At 41.4% G+C, this 8676-nt stretch overlaps 1 pseudogene; it reads left to right on the top strand.

The window, feature by feature from the left end:
* Positions 1-2867: 2867 nt before the first annotated feature.
* LOC126289963 (5S ribosomal RNA) lies at positions 2868-2985 on the top strand (annotated as a pseudogene).
* Positions 2986-8676: the final 5691 nt, after the last annotated feature.

Genomic DNA, 8676 nt, shown 5'->3' with positions numbered 1-8676 from the left:
GGGACGTTGTTACGATGCAGCATCAACTTGTTTGCACTGTCTGGTCTCACTCAGTTCACCCTCTTCCTTAGTCTTTGAAGGGCACCTTTGTATAACACTTGGTTGACAATCTTGTTGAGGAGCAATCTCACAAAAGCACAAACACGATCAACATTTTCGTCGGTATTTGAAGTTTTACGTCTGCCTAAGTGAGATTCATGCAACGTGTTCTATGCCTCCCAAACACGATATATGCTAGCGAAAAACTTGTGCTCTTGATTTGGAATATTCTCCGTAGGACAGTTTCAACTTTTCAGATGTCACAGTTGTAGGTTTCCCAAGTTTAACACCAAACTTGATTGCTCTAGATTCCGCGTTTTCTTTCTCGTAACACACAACCAGACCCCAAATTCACTGATGGCACTCTGAAAAATCATGTGATTTCTATAGAGAGCTGAAACTCGCAGTGAGTATCTGGAAGGGATGAACACACTGGTCTATACAAGTAGAACAACACAGGTCACTCGCACAGCTGTCAATTTCGTTCCTTTTCTCACACGGTTCGTGCATTGCAGTTTACACGTCATTCTTTTCATATTGATATCCAGCTCTGTAACTATGTGAAGATTACGCAGAGACATTTATTACGAACATCCACGATCTCGCAATAACGGACCGCAAATAAGCAAATACGGACACTAAGACTGACCGTAAATAATGAGAGTCGTTTCCGATCTGTTAATCGCTGAGGCCACCGACACCGATCCTACTATTAATGCAAGAAATTCAACAATTAACCTAATGAGCAGGAGGTACAACGGATGTACGTTTGTTCCTGATGGTCTTCTCCCATGGCTAACTCGCCGCTTCTGACCTTCAGGCTACAAAACATGGTAGGGATCTGCTGCTTTGTCTTCTAGCCAATCAGCGCTTCAGAAATTTTGTTTGACTATAATACTGCGGTCTAGCTCAGCCTATAGCGTTCTCTTACGTGGCCGACGACGAGACACGTACCCAGTGGTGATTACCCTAAATCGCTTCAGGCAAATGCCGGGATGGTTCCTTTGAAAGGGCACGGCCGATTTCCTTCCCAATCCTTCCCTAACCCGAGCTTGTGCTCCGTCTCTAATGACCTGGTTGTCGACGGGACGTTAAACACTAACCACCACCACCACCACCACGTCACCCAGTTGATACGGTGGAAGAACCACATCATCCAATGGAATCTCCCCTCTCTTTCTTACAGTAGGCTGGCGCCCTATTGCACAAAAATACGAAATAGCTGGTGGCCATTATCTGACGTATATGCTACACCCTGCCTTTTGCAAATACTGTGCCCAGCATAGGGCTGGCAGTTGTCACCATAACTACCAATTTTCGGTTACACCGGTTTTACTTCACATCCAGTTTAACCTGGCTGTAAAAACTGCTCAAAATAACCGGTTTCTGAAATATTCGATTTTTTGTTTTTTGTTGCTTTATTTCCAGTAATAAATGTAAACTTCGAACAAAGACTGCCTCAAGATATGAGTACGCAGAATAAATACATCAAATGAAACAGAGAACTAAATGAAAACTTTGGTTGTCAACTGTTCATTGCTTTTTGTCCAAAGTAATGAGAGGGTGAATGTTATAAAAATTTCCTGTATTCTTCTACTTGTTGTAATTTTGTTTCAACTCCACTAAAAAATAATGATGTAATTAAGGATCATACCACTATTTTGGCTCTACGAATAGTCACTACTAACAGACGCATATTATATTCACGTAGGCAGCAGATCAACTATCTTCTACTTTTATTATAAACTATAAATGGCCTACTGTCTTCAACAATGTTAGATCAAGTGTGGACAAGTCTTGGACAATGCATGTGAATGCACACCGTGTAGTTGGCCACACAACTTATCAACGTCTACATTATAGTCCCTGCAATGCTATACTGATTCTTGAGTACAGTTACAAAAGGCCAAGGGAATAAGATGGAACTGGCAGAAATGAGAATGTTAAGGTGGATGAGTTTCGTGACACGAAAGGATAGACTAAGGAATGAGTACATCAGGGGAACAGTGAAAGTGGGGCCCATAGGGAAGAGGATCCAAGAAAGAAGGCTGAGATGGCATGGACATGTGCACAGAAGAGGGGAGTACTACGTGAGGAGAAGAATTGAAGACCTAGAAATCGAAGGACCACGGAGAAGAGGAAGAGCGAAACTGAGACGGAAGGACAAGGTAGCAGGGGACCTACGGGAGAAAGGATAGCTCAGGAAGACGCACTGGATAGGCATTTATTGAAGAGAAGGATCTAGCAAAAGCAACGCCGACCCCACATGACGGCGGAAAAGGCTGAGATGATGATGATGATGAATGCTGTACTGTTTCTTATATGAGGCGTCTGTTGCTCCTATATAGCTGTCAACATTGATATGGCAGTGATCGCTTTTTCCATTTTCTTTAACAAGCCGACATCATAAAGAAATGAATATCTTATGAAGAAATATTACTCGCTTTTTAAAAAAAATTATATAAAAACTTAAAAAACGTTTTATTTAAAAACAAAAAAATAGAACTTAGCAACATTGCTACGACAAACTGTGCTAGAACCAGAGTACCAGTACGGTACCAGTCTATTAGTAAAAAATAAAAAATACCTGTTATCGCCGAAAAATACCGATTACTCTGAACTAAAATGCCGGTATCGGTTGAACTGTTCAGATTTTACCATCCCTACCCCAGAATACACACATCACGAACAACAAAGTTAATTCATAAAACAATGTCAGCAGACATATATTATTTTTGCTATCCTACACCATATGTACTGTTTGCTGCACCATCCCCGTTATGAAGTGGAATATGTTTTATTATTTTTGCTGCCGGATACAGATTAACGCCAACGGCCTTACCGCACTGGTAACACCGGTTCCCGTCAGATCACCGAAGTTAAGGGCTGTCGGGCTGGGCTAGCACTTGGATGGGTGACCATCCGGTCTGCCGAGCGCTGTTGACAAGCGGGGTGCACTCACCCCTTGTGACGCAAACTGAGGAGCTACTTGATTGAGAAGTAGCGGCTCCGGTCTCGGAAACTGACATACGGCTGGTAGAGCGGTGTGCTGACCGTATCTGCATCCAGAGACGCCTGTGGGCTGAGGATGACACGGCGGTTAGTCGGTACCTTTGGGCCTCCATGGCCTGTGCGGTGTGCGGGAGGAGTTATACAGATTAACCACCCGTTTCTGGAGGACTATCGATGGTAAACATGCAGTCAAACTAATGAATAAGCTACGCTTAAAATACGTCAAAAACAGTAATATGACGTGAGAGAATATGTGATATTCACAGCTTGCTTGTAATCTTCGCTTTGCCACTACTTTCAAGTTTCTTTGTTGATCTGTGTATTTATGTTATTTGACAGTGTTGGATCCGGCAGCTCATCTCTTGTGCCTAACCAGGTACCGTTAGATATTCGCTTTGCAATTATTAACTCTTGTGTACGGGAAATAGTAAACCAAAATAAGCTAATCTGAAGTAGAAATGAGTTCTTTGGGGAGTAGCTAGAAACAAAATCTAAGCAATGGAAGAAAAAGAAAACAGTAGGAGGTAGAGTCAAGGTAAGAGGTCTTTAATTTGTAATTTACGTATCTACTGAAACTTTTCTAGCATTTGTTTTACTTCCCAAATGTAAAAAAAAATTTACTTAACTCGACTACACTTCACACGCCTTGTTTTATAAGGGATAGTCAAATGAAAACGATACCGATAAAAAGTGACTGAACTGTTTATTATTTCAAAAATAAATGCTATAACTGTTAATTACATTTATCTCACTGTGAGGGAAGACGGTAACGCCTTCATGGAAAAAGAGGCGATTTTCTATAAAACCGTGCGACTGCTACGGTCGAACGTTCGAATCCTGCCTCGGGCATGGATGTGTGTGATGTCCTTAGGTTACTTAGGTTTAAGTCGTTCTAAGTTCTAGGGGACTAATGACCACAGCAGTTGAGTCCCATAGTGCTCAGAGCCATTTTTCTATAAAACCATGACTCAACCCAGATGCACATCTCTTCGTCTGAAGGAAACCGACGGCGACGAATATGGTTCCTCAGCGCTCTTAAAATGTAGAAATCGAATAGGAGGGACCGGGACTTTATGGAGAGTGCGTGAGGACTTCAACGCGAAATTCCTGCACTGTGATGGAGACCTGAGGAAAGACATTGGTGGCCTTCGATTTGCTTCGGACGAAGAGGGCCAAGTCCGGGTTGAATCGCGGCTCTAGTGGCATTTCTTCCATGAGGGCATCGCCGTCTTGTCTCACTGTGGGATAAAGGAAACTAACCGTTATGGTGATTACTTTTGAAATAATAAACAGTTTACTTCATTTCGATCTGTGTTGTTTTATTCCGACGGCCTTTATACTTGCATTGGTGACCATCTCATAAGCACTTTTCAAGACACCTTCCATTCCATTAAGCTGTTATATAAAGTTCTTTGCCGTCTCTGTCATCGGAAAACCTTATTTTTTATTTCTTATAACTGAACATTAATCACATTGTTAAATTTATTCTTAATCTGCTTTACGGTTTGCTCCATGCACACATTGAATAACTCGCGGGAATTCTGATACAGATATTTTTCAGCTACTGTTCTAAGACTCTTGTAACCACAATATACTTTCTGTGCAAGCTGTATGTAATCCTTCGCTCCTTGGATTCTTTCGATGATAACTTCAGAAATTCAGAGGTTGTATTCCAGTCAACACTGACAAAACCTTTGTGTAAGTGTCTAATACACTAGTATCAAGCTGAGCATTACTGGAAGAAAAGTAGGAACTGAAAACTGTGCCGTTACGAAGTGACGCTACTAACCGGTTTCATGGTCTAAATACCTTACAGATTACGTGAGTATTTCTTGTGGTCTTCAAACACAGAACAGCAGCTAAGAAAACAAAAGAAATCGGTATAGTCATAGCTTGGTATAGTTTGCTGGAAGTTTGCCGTAGTGTAAAAACTTAATAAAATAATATCCAGTCAATTTCGCCTATAAGAAATAGTAACAGGAAAGTTTCGTATTGCGCAATTTCAGGTGATATAGTTGTAGTCTGCTTGAACACATATTAGACCAGTCTATACATACACTCATTTTATAGGTCCTGTGATTTCTCTTGATTCTTTAGTTGTGTACAGCCCACAGGCTCAACAGGTTCTCTTCGTAGGTGTTTTCTGGTATCACCGGTGGAACATAATTTACGGTTAATTCCTGTAGCAGAGAGAAGAGGATGTTATTGAAATATCATCCGTGGGCCCTATTTAATTTTTAAACTCAGAAAAGCGACCCAGCCTAGAATAATTCAGGCGTTTTGGAGAGTACCAAACAGTGCGTATACAAAGACGAGCAGCTCGGTTAGTCACAGTTTGCTTTGCTCACAGGAGAGCGTCACGAATATGACGAAAAACTGAACTGACGGACGCCTGGAGACAGACGTCAGCTATCCTGTGAAGAGCTGCAGAGGTTTCGTAACCCTGGTAAGAGAGGAATGTGGTAGACGCCACAAAGGAATATAGTTGAGACGTGAAATCTTGTAGGAGGCAGGGGATCATAGTTGTAATACGGTACTGTGTTGGACCTGAATAGTTTGTTTCAAAACAGTCATACAGTCGGTGAAAAATGACTTATTACTCATATCTCATATTATTAACTGGACGTGTTTCGAATTTACTTCCATCGTCAGATATCCAAGTGCCCAGAGGGTCACAGGACATCCTGTGACCCTTCGTGTGCTTGCGTGTCTGATGATGGAAATAGATCCGAAACTCATTAAGTGAGCAATTTGAGTAATTGACATATTTGAAGTGATCTATTCAGTACTAGTACAGCACTACATCATAATACCACAAACGAAGATTAGAAAAATTACAGAATATGCGAATGGAACTGAAAGAAACCCTAATGAGGGGTACAATATAAAGCACTTCGCAGTGGTTCTCAGAGCATAGATGTATGTACTGATATGAAAGAGACATTTGGTGCTTTCGAAGTCGTAATTTCAGTAGAGCAAAAACCAGCTCGAACTGTTGCACTGCATACAAAGACGCTCCTCCCACTTTTTCTCTCTCACATAGGGCCGTTTTTAGGATCTAGGACCAGTAAGCTGAACCGGTGGTGCATGACATACCAGGGAAATCATCGTTATCTAACCCGCATAAAACAGCATTTTAAGGCTATTTTCAAATTACAGAGCAATTAAGGATTGTTATTAAAACAAGAATATTGGATACACGATTATGATTTACGAATTGAAACTACTAAGTATTCAGTAAAATTAAAGAGACCTTTGGAGAAAAGAGAGCCACTTGTACGAATATCAAGAGGTCAGATGGAAACCCACTTCTAAGCATAGAAGGGAAAGCAGAAAGGTGGAAGGAGTATATAGAGGGTCTATACGAGGGCGAGGTTCTTCAGGACAATACTATGGAAATGGAAGAGGATGTAGATGAAGATGAAATGGGAGATACGATACTACGTGAAGAGTTTGAGAGAGCACCGAAACACGTGATTCGAAACAAGGCCCTGGGAGTAGACAACATTCCAATAGAATTACTGACGGCCTTGGGAGAGCCATTCCTGACAGAACTCTACCATCTGGTGAGCAAGATGTATGAGACAGGCGAAATACCATCAGACTTCAAGAAGAATATAATAATTCCAATCACAAAGAAAGCAGGTGTTGACAGATGTGTAAATTACCTAACTATCAGTTTAATAAGTCACAGATACAAAATACTAACGGGAGTTCTTTACAGACGAATGGAGAAACTGGTAGAAGCTGACCTCGGGGAAGATCAGTTTGGATTCCGTAGAAATGTTGGAACTCGTGAGGCAATACTGACCTCACGACTTATCCTAGAAGAAAGATTAAGGAAAGGTAAACCTACGTTTCTAGCATTCATAGACTCAGAGAAAGCTTTTGACAATGTTGACTGGAATATTTTCTTTCAAATTCTAAAGTTGGCAGGGGTAAAATACAGGGAGCGAAAGGCTATTTACGATTTGTACAGAAACGAGATGGCAGTTATAAGAGTCGAGGGGAATGAAAGGGAAGCAGTGGTTGGGAAGGGAGTGAGACAGGGTTGTAGCCTCTCCCCGATGTTATTCAATCTATGTATTAAGCAAGCAGTAAACGAAACAAAGGAAAAATTCGGAGTAGGTATTAAAATCTATGGAGATGAAATAAAAAACTTTGAGGTTCGCCGATGACATTGCAATTCTGTCAGAGACTGCAAAGGACTTGGAAGAGCAGTTGAACGGAATGAACAGTGTCTTGAAATGAGGATATAAGATGAACATCAACAAAAGCAAAACGAGGATAATGGAATGTAGTCGAATGAAGTCGGTTGATGCTGAGGGAACTAGATTAGGAAATGAGACACAATAGTAGATGAAATTTGCTATTTGGGGAGCAAAATAACTGATGATTGTCGAAGTAGAGAGGATATAAAATATTGATTGGCAATGGCAAGGAAAGATAAACTTGTTAACATCGAGTATAGATTTAAGTGTCAGGAAGTCGTTTCTGAAAGTATTTGTATGGAGTGTAGCCATGTATGGACGTAAAACATAGACACAAACAGTTTGGACAAGAAGAGAATAGAAGCTTTCGAAATGTGGTGCTACAGAAGAATGCTGAAGATTAGATGGGTAGATCATTTAACTAATGAAGAGGTATTGGATAGAAAATGGGGAAGAATAGGCGTTTGGGGCACAGCTTGACAAGAAGAAGGGACCGGTTGGTAGGACATGTTCTGAGGCATGAAGGGATCACAGATTTAGGATTGGAGGGCAGCGTGGAGGGTAAAACTCGTAGAGGGAGGCCAAGAGATGAATATACTAAGCAGATTCAGAAGGATGTAGGTTGCAGTAAGTACTGGGAGATGAAGAAGCTTTCACAGGATAGAGTAGCATGGAGAGCTGCATCAAACCAGTCTCAGGATTGAAGACCACAACAACAACAACAACAACAACAAGTATTCAGGTAACTTACGAGAATGCAGCCATGTTCCGTCATCGACAATCAGACACTCACACACACACACACACACACACACACACACACACACTGTAAACACTAGAGCCAACAAACAACAAAAATGACAGATGTAAGAAATTATACCTCATATCAGTTTCCCGCAAAGTACGACAAATCTTGTTGGAAGTAATACCTGCTTAAGGAATAATGGCAGTAGACTTTGGTGCCACCTCCGCATTATCATCACTCACCCGGGGCCCAGTTGTTCGACAGTGCCCACATGTCTGATGTGTCTTTCACTACAACCATAATAACGAAGAATGACCTCAAGATGGACTAGCTGAGCTGACAGATCTTCAGGTTCCGAGATGATGTTCGCTCTGTTTATGGTACTGAGAATTTGAACTAGTTTTTTTGATGACCTAATATTTGTTTCACTATGGTGGTGTAAAGGATGGCTGGTTTCCCTTACTTAAAGTTTTGATCAAGAGGAAGGTTGATGGTACGCTGGGACATCTGTTTTAATAGGAAGCCTACTCACACCGATTTGTATCTACAAGCTGTGAGTTGTCAACACCCGGCTCAGTGTGAAGCGGCACATCACACATTGTTTTACCGAGCCCACGTCCCCTCGGACCCTAAGAGTTTGTCAGCTCGGTTAGCCCTTCCTAAAGTCAC

Source organism: Schistocerca gregaria, chromosome 1, assembly GCF_023897955.1.
Source record: "Schistocerca gregaria isolate iqSchGreg1 chromosome 1, iqSchGreg1.2, whole genome shotgun sequence".
NCBI lineage: Eukaryota > Metazoa > Arthropoda > Insecta > Orthoptera > Acrididae > Schistocerca > Schistocerca gregaria.
The sequence above is the reverse complement of the archived record's forward strand: the minus strand, read 5'-3'. Positions and strand labels throughout refer to the sequence as shown.